We start from the raw sequence: 22,915 nt of genomic DNA, 5'->3' as shown, positions 1-22,915 counted from the left end.
TTTCATTCGTGCTTTCAAAGTGCTTCAGCAGTTTGTTAAATGTGTTCCAGTTGAGCGACCTGAATCGCCTTAAAGTAGGCAATGTTGAAGTAACGAGCTGTTGTTGTTGTTATTTTTTATTTCTGGCAGCTTTAACCTGTGCGGTCATTCGCTGCTCAATTGAGCTGGTTCCCAATTTAAGGGAACAGCACGTCATTCCATCGAGCACATTATGTTGCCTTATCAGTACTTTAAAGATCAATTAATTGCGTTTTATACTGAAATCGATTAATTGATAGCAAAATAGAATTTGAGCAAGTAAAAACTCCATCACATTTTTGGCAAAAATTGGTTTAAAAACACATAAACAAATAGAAATAAAAACATTTTTTTATTTTTAGTTATCGCCAACACTTAGGAAAGGGGATTACGAGTAAGGATAGGATAGAGTAGTCATCAATGAGACATTTTTTAAACTTTCAATGATTTTTTGTAATTTCTTTGATCTGCATTTTATAATGACCTTTGTGTTGTAATGCTTTTTATAAAAGTGTTCTAACATTGACCAAAATATGAGATCGATCTGACCTGACCTACAGACAGAGTCATTCGAAGTTATTAAGTACAGTCCAGACTCGATTATCCGAATGTAATCCAAGATGGCGGTGACGAATTATTGAAAAAACCGCGACCCGCGGAGACGGCCACTGGCCGAAAAATGCATTTTATTATTTCATAAGCAATCAACTAGTCAAATTTGACTAAAATGGGGTCGCAGAAATCAAATTTGATGTTTAAAACAAGAAAAAAATGAAAAAAAAACATTTTTTGTTCGTGATTCGATTATCCGAAGTCCCATACACACCTTTAGATAATCGAACTTCGGATAATCGAGTCTGGACTGTACCGTCATCTGGACAGTGGTATTAGTCATAGTTATGCATAATTGTTTGAAAGTTTGTATCGATTTCGATTAGAACAAACACATGACATGTGCTTTAAGTCGCTGTCTCTACTAAGACTATAGCCCTGATTCATCCCCGGTTACTTTGTTAGAATCGTGTTGTTTGACATGTAACTCCCTGACCAATCTTTCACCGGACCTTATGGTTCCAGTGGCAATTCATCTACCTACGGATTCAATGTCTATCATATCACGCTAAGAACGACATAGTTTATCGATGTTTGGCATCTGAGGAACTTTATAATATCTTCAGAATAAAATTTTAGGTGAGAATCCAGTCATACCTCAGTGCATTGAAGACAGGTGACTCCTTTGGTTATACAAAAACACTCACTCGAAGTTTGAGTCAAATTTAATCCGAAGTTTTTTTTTTATTTTCGTGAAGGATTGCGTATGTTTAGAAAAAATCAGTTTTTTAGAGAAATGGTTATTGTTACTATTTAAATTAGATTAGAAATGGTTATTGTAACGATTTCTAAACAGCAAAAATTGTGTAAAATTGGAAGGTGTAATTTTGGAAGGTTGAATATTATCTCTTTTATGATGTAATTTTACCTTAATTTAGTCTGAAAAATTGACATTAAACCAGAAAAGAGGTAAAATTCAACATTTTTAGAGGTAGAATTACACATTTTTTTTCTGACATAAAAGATGTACACCTTCCCAGATGTAATATTACCATGATTTTGTTTACTGTGTATGTTTTGTCCCGCCCGTGTGGATAAATCGGACTGCGCACTGGACTCATCCAGAGGTCGCCGGTTCGAATCCCGCGGCGGGCGCTCTAAAATTCTTTGTGTAAATATGGGTATTCGACGCCGTCGCTCCGTGCCATACTTTCATACACTTAGGAGCCCAGGGCGGCGAAGTCCTTGTAGATAAAAGGAAGACACTAGTTGTTGGTACTAGTAATGGTGGCCGAAAGCTATAAAGTCAACTTCGTTTTTTTTCGTATGTTTTTGTAATAAAACATTGAAGTTAAAAGCTGTTTGTGCTCTGCACAAGCTTGAAGGTTTGACATAAAAAATGGGGTCCAGAAAAAAAAATCAATTCCAATAAACAAATCAGGTATTTACTTCAATGTCAAGGATTTAATCCCTGAATCTAAATCTAAAACGTAACCATCAAAGGTCTAATGCCCAAATTTTTCTTTAGAATTATGTATTGTGTCCGTGTTTAGGAAGTTATTTTGAACAACACTTGTCCTACGAAAACTTTACTTTCCCTGTTTATTTTTTTTAATTTCCCTTAGTATTTTATTTTCGTTTATTTGGTTTGGATTAAGTCTGTTTCTGATAGCATTTGCCTTATTCCAACTCCTCCTATTATTGTCTTTATCCTTTTAAATGTTTTTTGTGCCTTTTAAAAATTTTTTGCTTTTTTTCAACATTTTCTACTATAGATTGGTACAAAACAAAAGAAAGAGTTATTTTATTACGTAACGCAAAACTTGAGATATGAGACTCCCTCTTTCCCTTCCCCCTCAAACAAAATAACAATACACATTTTAAAAATGTTCAATAGAGCGTAATAATGGCTTCGAACCTCCTCCGTTACTTAATAAAAGAACGCTCCCAAACAAGCCACTTCAACGATCCCTAGAAGCGGAGTTGGGAAAAGCCGTGGAGCAGGTCAATAAAAAAACAAAAATTCAAAATTGAGTATTTGTGTGAACCTTTTTAAAAATAAATTACAATCACACTCGATAAAAAGTAATTTCAAACCATACACATCACCTCAAGCTTCAGCCACTAGGGAAATCATAGCTGGGTTAAGGAAAAATGAACTTTTTCTAACACCGCGTTTCATGCATCACAACCATTTCCGAAGTTTTAATATATTCTGATGTACATATTGCGGTCTGTGGCATCAGAACTTCCGAACGATAAACTTTTTACTGTACCATGTGACTGTAATGTAATCAGAGAAGATTTACAAATTTTTAATTCAATTTTTTTTCTTGGAATATTGACACGTATGTTATTGCGTAAGTTTTGATTATTTTTCTTTGTACGTTTCTCATAATCAAGCAATTTTTCAAGTTTGATTTCAAACAAAAATTATAAACATTGAATCCACATTTGATAATGTGTAACAAATGCCGACGGCCTTACTGATCCTGCTCTAATAATTGATTCTGGCCGTTCCAGAACCCCACAAGGTAATGCAACGGTTACTCACATTTTACATTTCCAGCTCAGCCCAGCTCACACACAGAGTGCATAATTTATAGGCAAATTTATCCAACGGGAGTGGAATGCCATAAGAGCAAACAACAACAAGAAAAAATCTCATTCTGGTCGATATCGTGCCAATAAGAGAATGATGTTTGGGCCAAGTCGCAAACAGATAAGAAAAAGTTGCGTAAGAAGTTTGAACTTTCTTGTGCAATCTTCATTGATCAAATTTAAAGGATCAGTAAAATTATGACAGAAAGCGAGCTCCTAACGCAAAACTTCTCAAAGGAATTTCAGGAAGAAGTAGCGTAAGGAGTACGATCTGCAACTCAAACGGACGAAGAAGAAAGCGATCGTACGGTCAACACGTTGGAGAGTGTGCAACGAAAGTGTCGAAGAAAGACAGTTAGCGCTCGTCAAGTGTTGGCGAAGAAGTAGCGTAAAGGAGTTGAACGGATGGAACACAACAAACTGGCCGATAAAGGAGAGACATGGAGAGTTGGACGGAGTAGCAGATGAGAGATCTTTGGTATTTGGGTCTCGTCGAGCGCCAGAGAGAAAAGCCAGGTATGCGAGCAGATCAGAGCTGTGCGTTGTTGTGCTATGTCGCCGCGAGACATATCTACAGCTATGCGAAAAGGTTTATAAACTACTTTGAGCTTTCGGCTTTGCATTGCGGGCCCCTGTGTGGGTTGGATCGAATGTGCGAGAAAGGTATTTAAAGACATTGGAGAGAGATAGATCAATATGACTTGAACTATTTTTTGGGAGAGAGAGGGGAGAGTGCTTTTTCTCAGGTGAGATCGAATTGAAAAGAGCAAGAGTTTGATCGGGTCCCGAATGTTCCCGAGTGAACTACAACTATGAAATATGAACATTTTTTTCTTCAGCGCCGCTATGAAGAACAAATTGTTTCATTTGAGTTCCAGATATTCAATGGAAAAAATTTCAAAAAAAAGATATTGACAATTGCAAAATCATATTCAAAACAAAAGTTCGCTCAACAACATTATTTTTGCGTTCTCTTTTGAGAGATTCCTTGTCGTAACTAGGTGATGTACTTAAAACGTTGAGGCAATCCAAGCCTCTTTTTACACCTAATCTCCCATTCACCCCGGTATTCAAACTTTGGATTGTGAGTCCAATAGTCTTGCAACGACTCTACCAAGGCAGACTTTTTCTAAGAGAGACGACTCCCACACCTGGATTGAGCCAGCGATTTAACATATGGATTCGGACGGGACCAACAATTACTTCCCCATCCAACTGGGATCGAACCTAGGCCAACTGTGTTGAGGACAGCCACGCTTACCACTACATCACAGGACCAGGCAAAATAAATCTGTTTTAAAACCTTAAATATTTTCAGAATATTATTGAGTCTGGAGCAGAACGAAAAAAAGCGGATAAGCTTTTTTGACAGTTTTAACTGTTTTACTAATTCTCAAGCTTATTTAACTTTTTCATAAAACTGGCCTCTTCAACTATTCGACAACGAAAATAGTAGTTTATGCAACAAGATGCAAAAAGAAGATGATTTCAGCACGAGTCGTACATTTATCCAACGAGGTTAACCGAGCTGGATAATTACGACAAGTTTTGCAATGAGTTGCTTACAACATTTTTTGCAATTCTGAAAAACGATTTTTGAATGAAATTTTATGTAAAACATTCATGTATTAAGTACAATCACCGTTCAATATAAAACAACATTGAAAAATGTTTATTTCTGGTATTGAAAGGTATTAATTTTCCATTCTGTTATGTTTGGTAGAGAAAAGTAGGCCGTTTCGGCGCTCTAGAATGACAGGAATACTTGATAGTTTCACGACGGAATTGAAAAAAAGATATTTTTCGCAATTCCGTCGTGAAACTACAGGAAAAGTATTCCTGTTATTCACGAACGACGAAACAGCCTACTTTTCTCGACTAGAAATAATAGAATCGAATAGTAACTTTTCAAAAAAAAAAATTAATTTACAGTCATGTCTCGGTTTAGCACCGCATATGGGGGATGCAAAACCGAGGCGTGCATAACCGAGGCACAGAGCTTATGGGTTTTTGGCTATATGGGAGACATTGGCTTTAATCGTACGAAAAATCATGCAAACATAAAAAAATTATAGTGTTTTAAAATTGGGATGATGCCAGCAATCCCTAAAAATTATTATTTCATCAAAATTTTCACAAAAATACGTATTTTTCCTGTATTTAGAAAATGCATTTTTTTCTCTAAAGAAACCAAAAATATATTGTTATTGCAATATGGGTATCAAATGATCAGATTTTTTTCATACATTTTAGATGTAATACCAACATTTTTAGAAAATACTCAAAATTTTCACAAAACTACGTTTTTTTGAAAAAAAACTCCAAATTTCAATTTTTACAATATGGGTATCAAACGATCGGGATTTTTTCACACATTCCGAATGTAATAACAACATTTTTAGAAAATGCTCAAAATTTTTACAAAACTACGTATTTTCGAATAAAATACTCAAAATTTGGAGGGCCTCGTGGCGCGGTGATTAGCGGCTTCGGCTGCCGATCCCTAAGTTGCTGTGGGGCGCGGGTTCGATTCCCGCCTTATTCTCCTGGCCTTCTATCGGATGAGGAAGTAAAACGTCGGTCCATTTGCGTAAAAGAGGTTTTGGGTGACTCACCACACATAACCTTCGGATGCCTAGAAATGAGCAGAAACTTGCAACAGAGCCCACAAAAGACCCGGGGGTCGTTAAAGTGGATTGCTTTGCTTTTTTACTCAAAATTTCAATTTTTACAATATGGGTATTAAACGATCGGGATTTTTTCATACATTTCGAATGTAATAACAACATTTTTAGAAAATACTCTAATTTTTCACAAAACTACGTATTTTCGAATAAAATACTCAAAATTTCCGTTTTTACAATGTGGGTATCGAACGATCGGGATTTTTTCATACATTTCGAATGTAATAACAATATTTTTTGAAAATACTCCAAATTTTCACAAAACTACGTATTTCCGAAAAAAATACTCAAAATTTCCGTTTTTACAATGTTGGTATCAAACGATCGGGATTTTTTCATACATTTCGAATGTAATAACATGTTTTTTTTTTGAAAATACTCAAAATTTTCACAATACTACGTATTTTTAAAAAAAAATCTCAAAATTTTCGTTTTTACGATGTGGGTGTCGAACGATTGGGATTTTTTCATATATTTCGAATGTAATAACAATATTTTTTGAAAATAAAATAAAAAATTTCAAAAAACTACGTATTTTTGAAAAAAAAAATACTAAAAATTTCCGTTTTTACAATGTGGGTATCAAACGATCGGGATTTTTTCATACATTTCGAAAGTTATTAAAAAAATGAAAATACTCAAAATTTTCACAAAACTACGTATTTTTGAAAAGAAATTTATTGGATTATTTTATACCCATATTGTACAAACTGAAACTTTGAAAAGTTTTACAAAAATACGTAGTTTTGTGAAAATTTTAAGTATTTTCAAAAAAATATTGTTATTGCATTCGAAATGTATGAAAAAATCCCGATCGTTTGATACCCACATTGTAAAAACGGAAATTTTGAGTATTTTATTCGAAAATACGTAGTTTTGTGAAAAATTAGAGTATTTTCTAAAAATGTTGTTATTACATTCGAAATGTATGAAAAAATCCCGATCGTTTAATACCCATATTGTTAAAATTGAAATTTTGAGTATTTTATTCGAAAATACGTAGTTTTGTGAAAATTTTGAGTATTTTCTAAAAATGTTATTATTACATTCGAAATGTATGAAAAAATCCCGATCGTTTGATACCCACATTGTAAAAATTGTAATTTTGAGTATTTTTTTCGAAAAAACGTAGTTCGGTGAAAATGTCTCCCATAAGCTCTGTGCTACAGTTAAGCACTGGGCCGTGCTTAACCGAGGCAGCTGAACGGTGCAAAACCGGGGCAGTGCAAAACCGAGGCGTGCAAAACCGAGGCATGACTGTAAACGATTCGTTGACTCAATGCATGGATATTTGTCCTACAATTCTGTTCAAATTGTGTTTTTCGGAATTGTAAAAAAAAACTTGATGCAAAATTTGATTTATTTATCACTCGTCGAAAGCATCAGGTTTTTTGCGAGTGTTCTCCTGTTTACCGTTTCGTTTTTCAACAAACTTTATTTCCATCCATTGAGATAAATGTATTAGTCACAGCTGTAAGGATCCCCCAAAACTCTGTACTGCACCTAGAAAAAATACTATTGTTGAACGATAACTAAAGAAATAAACAGAATTGAATTAAATCATCACTCATCGTATTTATCCAACTCGGTAAACCTCGGTGGGTAAATGTACTACTCGTGGTGAAAAAATCCTCTTTTTGCAACTTGTTGCATAAACTACTATATTTTCTGGATTCGATTATCCAAAGATTCTTTTATCCGAAGTGACATTTTTCTTAGGCCTTCGGACTGTATTGTGCAAAGTTTTAAATAGCCAATAAATCAAACATCTTAATGTTTTTACGGAAAGCCGTTGCAAATATTTTTCAAATTTTATGCCGAGTATCTCCTCACACTAGGGAACCAGGATCGAACAACTTAACCGCAAAAGACTTGTGCAGCGATCTCACCCCCGAGAGCGCAAACGACGAACCCGAAAGCTCCCACTTTATGTTGAGCGAAAACTCGCCTCTCTCTCTCTCTCTCTCGTTCCGTACCGATCCCACTCGAAGGCTCCAAGTTTTCTTCTCCTGCTCCGGCCAGCTCAGTTCTGCACAGGAGGTCGATCTGCGCGATCGTCCACGAACTCGCTCGCGATCGTCGTCGTCGGTTGAAGGAAGTTTCGTGCCGCGGGCACACAACATTTTTTCGCTGTTGTGGAGTGTGCGTGTATTGGTGGTGTCGTTTGCTTTGGATCCTGTGTCTCTTTCGGGCGTCGGGAAGCCGCGCTTGTGAGTGAGCGAGTGCGATCCCCGAGTGTCGGACTGGTTTGGAGTTCATAAAGTGAAAGATTATTATAAGAATCATTTCAAGTACCATGCGATAGGCTGGGCTGTGCCGCTGTATTTGTGAGGACATGTCATTCCGCAGGCCATTGTACTGAAAAATTTCTGTATGATCTTAATGTTTTTGTTTTTTTTATCTGCGTTCCAAATATTTTACGCAACCCCAGTTTGCCACATTGACTAAACTTGGGGACGAATAAGTTTGCCGAAGTGCGAACGAAACTTGGCAAAAACCTGGACCACCCTTAACAACCACACCTGGAAAAGGGGTCCACTTAGGCTCGCGGATCTCAATGGTGGACACTAAAATGGGATGAAGTTTCACTTGTCCGAGCGGACACTCACACGCAAAGGAAAAAGAGTTGCAGCTGTTTAATGGACACTTGGGCGTAAACTCGGCAAGAAGCAAAGTGTCTCCAAAGGTGGTTTTGCGGAAAGTTCGCCGAAACAGTAGTGTGGTGGGGCCAAGTGAAGTTGACATCTGGTGGAAAGCGAAAATCGGGTTGGATGCTGCGCAAGCTGAGAGAGCCAAGCAAAAAAGTGTGAGCAAGTGTTTGTGAATTAAAAGTGCCAGGGGTCCAATATTTGGCCGAAGAGATCAAAATTCCGAGTTTTTTTTGCTGTATTCTTCGTGCACAATAAAAGTAAGGAAAATTGTGGTACCGTATGTGAGACGAAATAACCGCACGCGCACGCACAATTTCACACACACTCACAAATGATGTGCGCAAACCACAAGAGCAAAATCGAAAGAAAAAAAAGTAGTTGACGCATAAAACTGTGTGTGAGTGTGTGAGTGCGTGTGTGCTTCTGTATTGGTACGCAGCCCCATTGTAACCATTCAACATCATTCAGACGACGACGGGTCCAGTGAACCCCGTTGCCGGCCGTCCTGCCCCGGTTCTGTCCCCGTCCGACGACCTTCTTCTGCTTGCCTGCTGGACAGTACCCCACCGAGAGAAACTCCGCGGAGTTTCAACGTTATAGAGGTGTGTGTGTGTGTGTGTGCTGCCACGCTGACGTTTCTGCGCGAAGAAAATCATTTTTTTTTGCATATTACACCACTTTGAGCGAATTGTGGTTGTTTGCTGTTGAAGGAGTTGCTGGAACCTGGAAATCGTCCGGAATATGAAAACGTGTGTTTATAAGCGATGCATAACAATAAGGTCATAACAAGGTATGAATCGAATGATTTATGTTGTTTATTTAGGCTTTAAGTCGCGCGAGCGCGCACTTTTCGTCATTGCACACACTCTGGTTAGTGAGGAGTGGGAAGTTCTGGTTGCATTCCCCTCTGCAAAAACTTGAAAAAAGTTGCGCTAACTGTGTGTAATCAATCGTCAACGCCAGCGAGTTGTTGACAGTTTACTAACGTTTGGAATTGTTTTGTGACTAACATAACTAACATGATGTCCAAACATGCCCGATGGAATGATATGGGATTCTGTCTCACAACTTGGGATTTTTGGTCTGGGATGCTCACCCGTCGGCCATCAGAAGTTATTGTGTAAGGGTTGTTTTTACAGTTTTAAAAATATATTTATTCGAATGATCGGACATTTTACGACTGTTTAATTTTTTGATATTTAAAATCAGACGCAAAGTTGTCGAATTGTCGTCAAAAAAAATCTTTCCATTCTGGTTATGTAGAGAAAACCTAATTTTGTCCTGTTTGCTATTCTTTCAGCAACAATTGACCCGATCATCAATGTCTTTGCAAAGCATTGTTATACATTTTTGTAGTATTTTTATTTTAATGACATTTTGTAATTTTTTGATAATGTCTGGAGTATTTTATGTGCATATAATTCGTTTTTTTTTCTTTTTTGGTGTTAATGAATTCTCCTTTTTCAAGGCGTTTCTAAAACTCAAACTTCAATGTCCGTTTTACCCCACTTCCATTGGCTGGAAAGTGCTCATATTTGCTGAAATGTTGAAAGTTTCATCTAGGACGTCCAATTTCCCGTCCCGGGAATTCCCTGGATTTCCGGGAAATAAATATTTTCCGTTTCCCGGAAAATTTGTAAATTTCCCGGAAATTCCCGAAATACAAGCGGAAGTATACATTTTCCTACCTTTTTGGCACCAATGTTATGTTTTTTTTAATTTACAAAAAGTAATAATTAGAGAACCTGAATTTATTTCAATCTACTGTTCATATCTGGAGTTTTTTAAAGGCTTAATAAACCAAATTTCCAGTTTTTGCTGTTTGAAACCGCCTTGAGTCAGGGTTATTAAAAACACCCAAAATGCAAAAACTAAAAATATGGTTTTTGGACCTTTACAAAAAAACGCCAGATATTAAATAAATCAGCTTGTCTGTATATTTCATGTCAAGATGTAACTTTTGAGTGAATTTTCTGATCAATTTGGTGTCTTTGGCAATGTTGCAGGTATTGTTGAGGACTTTTGAGAAAAAATAGGTACACGGAATAAAAATTTGCAGATTTTTTAATCAACTTTTTTTAACTAAAACTCAATTTCCCAAAATACGTATTTTTTGATTTTCGAGATTTTTTTTTATAAAATCCGCAACTTTTGAGCTATAGAGAAACATGGTCAAAAATCTGCCGCAGAGTTATGATTTTTTGAAATAATAGTGATTTTTGGAAAAAATCGAAATTTCTAATCTAATCTAATCTAATCAGACCCTAGCGCAGCCAATCTTTCGAAGGGATCCTGGAGAGTGCCTTAGGTTAGATGACGCCTAGCACTCTTCTTGTCATTTATTAACATTTGTAGTGCGCCATTGCACCGGAATGCATGGAAACATCACAAGCGTTAAAGCGGCCAGGCCTACTGCGTAAAGCCGTATCGCAGAGATGACTCGTAATTGGGTTGAGTTTGAGCACTGAGTGTTCGAACAACAACACAATTCTGAATCGACAGGGGAGGAAGAAGCGTGGGGACACACCACCATACGCTCCGAGATTTGGTTGTATTCGTTGGGAGCACCATGCTAAGAAGGTTTGGTACTCCGGGACCCTCTGGGATGGGACATTGTATTTCCACGAATGCCCTGGACACTATTTGCCGTAGTTATAGCGCTACAATTCGCTCTCTGTAACAGTATTCCTAATTCCAGTCCACGCTCACCAAGTCGTCATGGCCTAGTGGTTAGCATTTTTGCTTACCAACCCAAAGGACGGGGGATCGAACCCCGCCTCGAGCGACTTTGATTTTTCGTTCATATTCATCATTTCAAATTCTGTATACTTAACTTTCTCGTTGGGAGCAGATGGGAATCGAACCCAGAACCATTCGCTTACAAAGCGAACACCGTAACCAGTCAGCCACGGCCGCTCCAAAAAAAATCACCGGGCTCCAGGCGGGAAAAAATCGAAATTTCATGCAAAAACAAATTTGTCGTAATTTTTTAATGTAAAATTGAAATTCCAATTGAAAAGTACTCTACAGATTTTTTTATATAGGGCTCAGTTTTCAAGATAAAGCCACCGAAAGTTTAATTTTAGCGAAATATTTGCAGTTTTTCGATTTTAAAAAATAGTGATCATGAGTGACCATTTCTAAAATTGAAAATGAATGATTGGACCTCTGGTTGCTGAGATACAGCCACTTTAAGGAAAAGAAACACTAAAATTGTAAATTTCTAAGTTTCACCTAAACAACCCACCATTTTCTAATGTCGATATCTCAGCAACTAGTGGTCCTATTTCAATGTTAAAACATGAAACATTTGTGAAATTTTCCGATCTTTTCGAAAAAAATGTTTTGAAAAAAAATAAATCAAGACTAGCATTTTAAATGGGTGTAATACTCAATGTTTGGTTCTTTTGTAAGAACAACTTCGTACCATATGAAATTTATCCAAAGAATGCAACCATATTTCAAATATTCGCTTCAAATATTGTAAAACTTTGAGTTGTGATCTCATGAAATAGTGTTTCATGTTAAATAGTGCTAGAAATAAGATTTTAAATGCCAAATTCAATGATTATCTATATGTTTACAAGTTGAAAATACTTGTTCTGAAATAAGTAATTTGCCATGAAAAACATTATTTCTGCATGTTTTTGTTTTTCATTTCAACTTTATGGTCACTGAGACAAATTTCAAAGCAATATTATTGTTGTGGAGCATAAATTTTCCAAACACTTTGATTAAAAAAATTTCTCAACAAAAATACCATTATTTTTTTTTGATTTTGTACGATTTGAAAGACAGCATACAAAATAAGAAAATTTATAATATTTTCTCAAAGTTGCATGATTTTTTGCAAGCATTCGCCATTAATTGATCCTCACGCTCATTTTGACTATTAAAGTTGCTGTTCTATACAATTTTGTCTCAAAATTTGAATCAGAAACAGGATCAGAATAATTTTTGTTTAATTTCAAATTTCCCGGGAATTTGCCCGAATCAAACCGAGCAAAATCAACAAATACTGATTCGATAAAATCCATAAGCACCGATTTCAAGGGTTTAATCCCGTTCATACTTCAAAATTGAAGACCCAGCTTTTGTCGTTACTAATCAAGCTCATATTTAGAATTCGACTTCAGCACACCTAGGAATTAAGCCCTGAAATGTTCACAATAAATTTTACTAATTTTACTACATCCTAATATTCATTCACGTTTTACACAATATTTTATGACAAAACCTGATTTTGATGAAATCCACAAACAACTTGTTCTTTAAAATCCTGTAATTGTACATACCTTAATCATAGTTTCTTTATGCAACATTGTTGCGTTTACGGACAAACCAATCTTCCCCGGTTGATTGCAGGTCGCAGCAAAGCTTGATTCGAAGCAAAGATCCACCCTTTCTTCCCACCACTGCCTGCTGGTGGTTAACCAAAACCACTTGTTTGCCTTGCGGCCTGAAGGTGCGTCTCTTGTCACCAGAACGCTGTTGTCTAGTTTTCTTCCCGATTTGCTACATTTGATGACGACGATCGGTTGGTAGAGAGTAGAGGAACTTCATCGCATTTTGTCCTCATCTTTGGTATTTCTCTGCTCTATAGCAGATTCCGGGGGCCCTCATTGCCACCACAACAGCCAACAACAACAGCCCAGACCAGACCCCAGAACTTCGAGGTAAGCTGCATTATTGTGCACACAATCAGATTGCATTGAATTAATGAAACGTATACAAAAATACCAGTAAATAAGGAAGAAGAAGAGGAAAACAACAAGCAGAAGAATAGTCAGACAGTTCGAGAAATGCGAAAGAGAAGTGCGAGAATTAAATTTATCTTCACACTTGCACGGATTCGAGCCGGTTGAAGTCCTTGGCCGCCGTACTGTGCCCAGTAAAGCACAGCGCGCCATGTTCATGGTGTCATGCCACAACCAGCAATCACGTTGACATTGGAGGGTGTCGCCGCTGATGGTCGTGTGCAACAAGGATCCACTCCTTGTGCTGTGCGACGCGCCGTGGAGAACCGGATATTGTTCCAATTAAAAAGTAAGACCGAGAGGTGCGATGTTCAGGTGAAAACGAGTGGCACGCTGAAAGGGTTGCTGATTTTTGTAATTGCAACGAAGATTGGATTTTGGCGCCCTTTTGTACTGGCGTAGTCGGTGGTTTCGGCCTTTTGGGATTCGTTTTTAATTTTCACTGCAAACAAAGACGAGCTCTGAAAACTATGTTTCTCTAAAACCTAACACTGAATTGCAATGTTGAAAAAACAGATTGTTTAGGATTTGTTTTTTACTTGAGAATTTTAAGCTCTCACCTTTATGCCCTCCTCTTTCATATTTTGGAAGAACTTTCAGAGGAGTCAAGAACTTTGCAGATCTGGAAACCCTGCCTCAGACTATGCCCATACCTACAAAAGAAAGCCAAGAGAATGGCTTTACCAAAATCTACTGATAGAATAAATCTCTCGCGAGTGGACCACTACGAACTAGTGTTCATTCGTTCATTGAAACATCCCATTGAGTGACTGATGTATATTGATATCTCTTGCTGACCATTTTGCTGCCTGAAACGGCAGATTTGTGGATTCGATATGTAAATGGTCTTGGGTTCGATTCTCGATGTCAGCTCTATTTTTCATAGGTGAACTATTTTGAAAACAAACCCCCGCTGTCAAATCCCATAGTGCGCGTTTTGTTTTTGATGTTCTTCTTCTTCAAACCGCTCGGCACTGTTGCCAGGTACGTTTCCTAATGCACTAAAAGTACAGAAAATCGCTTGCAACAATGACTACGGCACATTCTGAAATGCCGCGCGGCGTGCACCTTCGAGAGAAAAGGACAATAACGCCCTCGCCAATCTCGGGATTTATCCTCTGTGTCCGTTCACCTTGCCTTTATTAGATGTATCAAAACTGGTCGATTTTGCGGCCATTTCAGGGTATGATCCTCTAGGTGTACTGAACCTGAGTTCCCAATTTGAGCTTGATTGGTTGTTTTTTTTTCAATTAGGAGCCCTCAAAGTTTAGCCCCCAATTGATATTTATGTGCTTTTGAAAGTAGTGAATTTAATTTAAATGATGTCTGTATTGAAGCATTCTTGCTTTACTGCTTAGTGATTGACGTAACTCTCAATAGTGGTGGCATAGTGGTGACTTTAACTTATGTTTGCCCAAAACCGAAGTGCGTTTAATGTCTCTGCAAAGAACTTTCATCATTTATAACATTTATGAATATAATAATATGCAATAAATTCTTCTATATATAAAAAATCGACGGTTTTGTTCGAACGCATACAGTTCAATAAGGAGTGTCGGATCGAGGAAGTTTCTTACGCCAAAAAGTGACAACTTTGGCCACTCTGGTACCGACCGAATCCGGAAAATCTGCAGAATGTATCGGAAAAGTTACGTAAAATCAAATTTTGATCACAGGAGGCTGAATAAGCAAACAAGCTAAAAACGTCAAGAAACGAATAAAAGACAAGATGAAGTTTGTCGGGTTTAGCTTGTTATATACAGTTTGTAAAAAAAGTATTTACACCCCTTGGGCACTATGCACATTTTGTGATGAAACATGTAAAAAAATTAAAGTCAGACAGGAACCTAGTACTACGTTTTGTTCAGAAACTCATGCCAAACATTTTGCTACAAAAAGCTCATGAAAAGATGATTTCTATAAAAAGTTATATAACAAATACTATTACGAAAATAAAAAAACTAACTTAATCCACCTATGTGGTTGGAGCCTTCCTCATAAAAATGGCTGTACACAAGTTTCATCTATTTTTTAGATCCGGCTTCCAAAAAGTACATCGATATCACTTAAGTGGCCATATCTCGAGACAGGGTTGCCAGATCTTCAATGTTTTGCACTCGTTGGAAAGGTCTTTTGATAACCTAACCAACAATGGGTCGGATGGTGGATCCGGACATAGTTTACATACATTTAAGTGAGATCCGGCTTCAAAAAAGTACATCATATCACTTAAGGGACCATATCTCGAGACAGGGTTGCCAGATCTTCAATGTTTTAGACTCGTTGGAAAGGTCTTTTGATAATCTTATCAACAATGGGTCGGATGATGGACCCGGACATAGTTTACATACATTTAAGTGAGATCCGGCTTCAAAAAAGTATATCAATATCACTTAAGTGGCCATATCTCGAGACAGGGTTGCCAGATCTTCAATGTTTTGGACTCATTGGAAAGGTCTTTTGATAAACTAACCAACGATGGGTCGGATGATGGATCCGGACATAGTTTACATACATTTAAGTGAGATCCGGCTTCAAAAAAGTACATCAATATCACTTAAGTGGCCATATCTCGAGACAGGGTTGCCAGATCTTCAATGTTTTGGACTCGTTAGAAAGGTCTTTTGATAACCTAACCAACGATGGGTCGGATGATGGATCCGGACATAGTTTACATACATTTAAGTGAGATCCGGCTTCAAAAAAGTACATCAATATCACTTAAGAGGCCATATCTCGAGACAGGGTAACCAGATCTTCAATGTTTTGCACTCGTTGGAAAGGTCTTTTGATAACCTAACCAACAATGGGTCGGATGGTGGATCCGGACATAGTTTACATACATTTAAGTGAGATCCGGCTTCAAAAAAGTACATCAATATCACTTAAGTGGCCATATCTCGAGACAGGGTTGCCAGATTTTCAATGTTTTAGACTCGTTGGAAAGGTATTTTGATAACCTAACCAACGTCGGGTCGGATAGTGGAGCCGGACATAGTTTACATACATTTAAGTGAGATCCGGCTTCAAAAAGTACATCAATATCACTTAAGTGGCCATATCTCGAGACAGGGTTGCCAGATCTTCAATGTTTTGCACTCGTTGGAAAGGTCTTTTGATAACCTAACCAACAATGGGTCGGATGGTGGATCCGGACATAGTACACATACATTTAAGTGAGATCCGGTTTCAAAAAAGTACATCAATATCACTTAAGTGGCCATATCTCGAGACAGGGTTGCCAGATCTTCAATGTTTTGGACTCGTTGGAAAGGTCTTTTGATAACCTTACCAACGTTGGGTCGGATGATGGACCCGGACATAGTTTACATACATTTAAGTGAGATCCGGCTTCAAAAAAGTACATCAATATCACTTAAGTGGCCATATCTCGAGACAGGGTTGCCAGATCTTCAATGTTTTGCACTCGTTGGAAAGGTCTTTTGATAACCTAACCAACAATGGGTCGGATGGTGGATCCGGACATAGTTTACATACATTTAAGTGAGATCCGGCTTCAAAAAAGTACATCAATATCACTTAAGTGGCCATATCTCGAGACAGGGTTGCCAGATTTTCAATGTTTTAGACTCGTTGGAAAGGTATTTTGATAACCTAACCAACGTCGGGTCGGATAGTGGAGCCGGACATAGTTTACATACATTTAAGTGAGATCCGGCTTCAAAAAAGTACATCAATATCACTTAAGTGGCCATATCTCGAGACAGGGTTGCCAGATCTTCAATGTTTTGGACTCGTTGGAAAGGTCTTTTGATAACCTAACCAACGATGTGTCGGATGATGGACCCGGACATAGTTTACATACAGTTAAGTGAGATCCAAATATATGTGAAAACACATTTTTAGACATAACTTTTGAACTACTTATCGAAACTTCAATCTGTATAAAACTCGATCTATGGGACCCTAAACCAAGTCGAATGCAACAAGTTCGGGTCATATCGGTTCAGCCAGTGCCCAGAAACATGAGCTAGTTTGTTGGTCACATACATACATACACACACACATACACACACATACACACAGACATTTGTTCAGTTTTCGATTCTGAGTCGATATGTATACATGAAGGTGGGTCTACGACGTTTTTATACGAAGTTCATTTTTAGAGCAGGATTATAGCCTTACCTCAGTAACCGGCTCCGTGGCTTATTGGTTACAGCTTCTGCCTCACAAGCAGATGGTTCAGGGATCAAATCCCGGTCGGTTCCTTTGAAATTTGGAATCATGAATTTGAACTTTGAATATGAACAAAAAACGAAAATGAATTAGGCGGGATTCGAACTCACGCCTTTGGATTGGTGGTCTGGGACGCTAAGCAGTCGGCCATCAGAAGGTTTACACTCTAGCAGTGAAATGATCCGTAGTGTTGAAACATGTTATCTTCTCATATTAAATACGCGCTGATCCCTGATTTGCCTGATGGGATTGGAAGTCTAAATATAGATCGAGTTTCCTTCAGATGCTTGCTTCTATGTTCAGGCGGGGCCGAACAATGCCCAGCGACCTCGGAATTGGACTGCAAGGAGCTCTGTCATAGGGACGTGGCGTTACATCGTGCTGCCACCTGGTTTTTTTAAGCGCAAGAGTGGAAAAGTGCTGAGTCATCGTCTAAAAATAGACGGCGTCCTATCTCGCCCAGCAAAATGAAGTCGATAAAGTAGTCGGTTTCGATGAGGAAAAGTGGAAAACGTGGTCTAAAAATAGCGACGCCATCCCCCTATTCTGAAATGGGTCGTTGGAAGCAGCGCGAGGGCTATCACCACCTAATACCCGGGACTGAGATAAGTTGTACCAGCATTCGGCATATACAAAAGTCTGATACAAACTATACTTTCCCATAATATCGCTACCGGTTAGCGGGTATTGGATTGGACCACACACACACACACACACACACACACACACACACAGGATTATAGCCTTACCTCAGTGAGGAAGGCAAAAGGTGCAAAAAAAGTTTGTACACCTTTCGAAAAATTAACATAAATAATGTTATTTGTTGACAAATCACCATAAATCCAGTCTCCCAACTCCAAATAGGCATCCTTGACTGATTAAAAAAATAATTTGGATTGAATATAAAGTTTAATAACTACTTAGTATAAAAGTTTATATAACTCTGGAAATTCTATGTAAAACTTATCTAAACTTAATTTTGCAAACTTTTAATTCAACTAAATGACAATATATTACCATAGAATTGCTAAATAAACATTTTGGAGTGGGTATAAAACCGTTTTGGGGGTATTTGTATCGATAGAATAGATTTTTCGTTGGAATTTCGTACCAACCCGGAATTACGTCGTAGGAAAATCCGCCGGCATCCGAACCGGTCCACGATTCTCAAGTCAACCTATGTGGAATCAGAAAGGGCATAAAATTTCCGATCTTTTGATACCCATACATCTAGGTTTTCTTTAAAACCTACGTTTTTAAATACCTGGGCAAAAAGTAAGTTTGATCCACGAGAACAAAAATTACGAAATTCCATACATTTTTGGCAGGTTGCTCAAACGAAACCATAACAACGATTTTGCTTAGGTATTTAAAAACGTGGGTTTTATAGAAAACCTGGATGTATGGGTATCAAAAGATCGGAAATTTTATGCCCTTTCCGATTCCACATAGGTTGACTTGAGAATCGTGGACCGGTTCGGATGCCGGCGGATTTTCCTACGACGTAATTCCGGGTTGGTACGAAATTCCAACGAAAAATCTATTCTATCGATACAAATACCCCCAAAACGGTGTTATACCCACTCCAAAATGTTTATTTAGCAATTCTATGGTAATATATTGGCATTTAGTTGAATTAAAAGTTTGCAAAATTAAGTTTAGATAAGTTTTATATAGAATTTCCAGAGTTATATAAACTTTTATACTAAGTAGTTAGTAAACTTTATATTCAATCCATTTTATTTTTAATCAGTCAAGGATGCCTATTTGGAGTTGAGAGACTGGATTTATGGTGATTTGTCAACAAATAACATTATTTATGTTAATTTTTCGAAAGGTGTACAAACTTTTTTTTCACCTTTTTTATTTTCGTAATAGTATTTGTTATATAACTTTTTATAGAAATCATCTTTTCATGAGCTTTTTGTAGCAAAATGTTTGGCAAGAGTTTCTGAACAAAACGTAGTACTAGGTTTCTGTCAAACTTTATTTTTTTACATGTTTCATCACAAATTGTGCATAGTGCCCAAGGGGTGTAAATACTTTTTTTACATACTGTATAAATTTATATATTTATGCATCATTTCTAATGTGTGTTTACGCATATATCGTATCATCAAAAACAATTCCAGTGAATGTAATGCAATTGATTTGATGACAGGTCAACTATAAATGCATTCCATTTTGCAACCTTTCAGAATGCAGTCATCCTAACATGAGTTGACCAACAATCGATAGATGGTTGTAGCCGTGTTATCTTTCCACATTTACATTTAAAAACAGAAATAAGTTTCAATCGTTATTTTTTTTTACACACTCAAACGGGAGCAGCCAAATCCTCTGACAGTTTTGAGAGGAGCTCTGAGGTTGGCATTACATTGATATTGGAACTAGAACTCTTTGCGTAAGAGATCGTCGCTTTACCAATGAATTGCAAATGATTGTAGTAGCAGACCCACACTTAATCGCAATAACTTTTTATTTGGGTGTACCAATTGAAGCTTTCAACGATGTTGTCTCGCAAAACTAATCAAATTTGGATCGCAGTTTAGAAAATTTCAATGCAAAATGAAACTAGCGCGTTCTCAGTAACGACGAGTTGAGCCCTTTTCCGCTCAATATTTGAGGCTCAACGCAGGGTTCAATTTAGATGCGACATATGCAAAGTGAGCCCAGTTCCTGCTAAATTGTTGCATCATTGCAGTTCAGCAGTCCTGCTTCGTTGGCACACGGTTCGCCGACGTAGACAGAAGGTCCAAAATTATACGTTTCGGCCCCGTCGAACCAAGTCAACCAACATGTGGCCTATCGTCGTCAGTGACATGTGCCCATCCGGTTTTTAATTAGGAGCCTCGTCGAATGTTGCGTGTGCAAAACACTGCGTATTGTACCCAACACTCTCTGGAATAATTGCGCCTTTTCTGCTCTTATGGAATCACTTTAAAACTCGTCAGTGAAAGAGAGTAGGTTATTGGATATCGTTTTACAGGTAGCACTTCCGTTTTGTTACAATTCCATCAACTCAACGAGTGGTGGCGCTGCATCAATTTCACAAAAGCATATCGGCTGGACTGACCAAAGGCTGACGATTGACGCCATGGACACGAGAGGGACGAGGAAGTATCAACTGCCGGCCAGGCTCGGCTCTTTCATTAACTAGATTCCATTAAAATTATTTTATGGCTTCATGTGTAAATTACCACAAGTACGGCGTGGTGTTTGTGCGAGCGTGTTTTAAACTACATTTTTGCACTCAACGCACACAAGAGCCAACGCCGATCAAGCCTCAACCAGCAGCGTGTTGGCTGCTGTGAGACAGATTGGAAATAATTGTGGTGTAATAAAAATATTGTTTTTATCTGAACGCTCGTATTTTTTATTTATTTATTTGCATACGAGATGGCGATGGTGGTGATGAGATGCCTGGGACGGCCGGCGACTAGGAGTGAACTGAACTGGGGAAATATAAACATTAAACGCCGAGCCTAGTCGAGTGTGAAATGTGTTGTGCCTGAATATGGATGTATGAACGCACAGGGATGAGGTCAGCGGGACATCAGCGAAAAAGTGTGTGGAATTAGGGCTGTGGCTTTAAAAATGTATCTAAATGAAGGGTTCAGCATGCAAATTGTCCAAAGTCTCATCATCAGCCTGTTAATGATGGCTATTGCAACCTAATTGTTCCCTCTTATGCAACCGAAACGTGATCAGCAGAGAGCACCAATCAGCAAGGCGAAAAAAATATTTCAACAACAGGGAAATATTATAGCCACAATCACTATTGTTGCAACTAGCCGCCGAGGTTCGAAAAAATACTGTTATTTCAACATTGATCACGACGGATCACAACACAACGGGAGGGTCTAGTTTGGTCCCAAATAAACACATCGTCGTCAGCTAACTTTTTTACATGGATTTGCCTTCACCAGACTAGTCCGTAGTGGGGCAGAATGTGGGAGTGAAGTTTGGTTCGATTCACCTAGCAGGGTGTTAATTGAATATTGCACAAATAGTTTTTATTTTACAGTATTTTAAAAGTTACATATCTTTGTAAAATTGAATCGCTTGATTTTTATCTGTTTAAGTTTTACCTGACCAAAGAATACAGTAAATGGAGAACCACAAAATTTGTCTTCATATTCCACTCCCAAGGCAGACTAGCTTCACGTGACGCTGCAGGCTGCACACAAAAAAAAACGCCAAATATGAGCTTAATTAAAAGCCATTCTAATTAAGGGAACAAACTCGTTATTATTACTCCGAGTCGCAACCGTTGCACGATCACTACCCCCCTTCGTTAAGGTTAGTTAGGCCTCCGTCGTTGCAAGAGCAAAGGTACGAAAATAAAAACAGCGCAAAATTGGCGATCAAGTTTCGATTTCGCTTGCAAATTTCTCTTTCTGTCAATCGACTGCTGCTGCTGGCTGGGCACAATGCAGTCGAAAGGGCCTCTGCGATAGTGATCCTCGGCGCTTTGGCAGGAGATTTCAACACGATTGAGGTATCTCCAGGCGACGAACCTCTCGGTTTGTACAATTGCCGCACTGCATGACTGATTATTGCCCTAACGAATGCGTTGGGATTTGCAGTTTTCGTTCACGTAGCGTGAAACAAAGTGATTTGAATCTCAGGTATTAGTCCAACATACCAACGAACACTTTTTCTTTTACAATATACGTTAACTTATTTCTGTTTTGGCAGAAAATGGTTAGAATATTTTAACCTATTAGTGATATGTAGACTTTTCAGTACTTGACCACAATACACATTAGATTTTTGGACAGATTGTAGTCATTTATGTATAAAATGTTCTGTTGCAATCCAAAATTTAAAAAAAAAACTTATAATAAAAGACTCTTAAAATGAGAATTGTTATAATTCATGCAACTAAGTGAGGTTGGACCATTATCAGTTTTACAATATTACCATTATTCAAGTGGAAATAGTCTATATAGGGGAGATGGGGGTAAGACGGTCACCCTAAGGGAAATCTCTCATAAAATTTACACAACAGATTATTATGTGCATATTGTTCTACTAGTAGCCCTTTATAGAAATGACATAAATTAGTTGGTCTAAAACCCCATTTTCAATACTTTTCAGCAAATGAAATACGCGGGGTAAGACGGCCACCTATTTGTGGTAAGACGGTCAGTGCTATAAATTAACTTAATAACTTTGCTAAATTCACCCAAATGCCTACATGGTTGGTTGAACAGACTTCTCTGAACGTCATAACTTTTTTTGTTGAAAAAATTAAGTTTCAAATGTGAAGAAAAATGCTGTTTAAAAATTTAATTTATTGGCTCAGTGAATTTCATACTATTGCGACCACATTTTATGAAAAACTGTGAATTTTTACTACAAAATAAACACAATTTGATGCAAAATAATTAGTTTGTGTCTTTCGAATAGAATACGTTAATCAAAATTATGTAAACAATACAAAATT

At 37.7% G+C, this 22,915-nt stretch overlaps 1 protein-coding gene across 2 annotated transcripts in view; it reads left to right on the top strand.

The window, feature by feature from the left end:
* The first annotated feature begins 7,886 nt into the window (after window positions 1–7,886).
* LOC120427440 (F-box/LRR-repeat protein 7-like) overlaps window positions 7,887–22,915 on the top strand; it is a 98,201-nt gene continuing 83,172 nt past the window's right edge. The window contains exons 1-2 of one of the 2 annotated variants that reach the window (XM_039592298.2): window positions 7,887–8,763; window positions 8,975–9,296. The gene's annotated coding sequence lies outside the window, so the exon portion shown is untranslated. Of the gene's footprint in view, window positions 9,297–22,915 lie in introns of both variants that reach the window. The other variant, XM_039592297.2, reaches the window with a different exon arrangement.

Source organism: Culex pipiens, chromosome 3 (genome assembly GCF_016801865.2).
Source record: "Culex pipiens pallens isolate TS chromosome 3, TS_CPP_V2, whole genome shotgun sequence".
Lineage (NCBI taxonomy): Eukaryota > Metazoa > Arthropoda > Insecta > Diptera > Culicidae > Culex > Culex pipiens.
The sequence above is the reverse complement of the archived record's forward strand: the minus strand, read 5'-3'. Positions and strand labels throughout refer to the sequence as shown.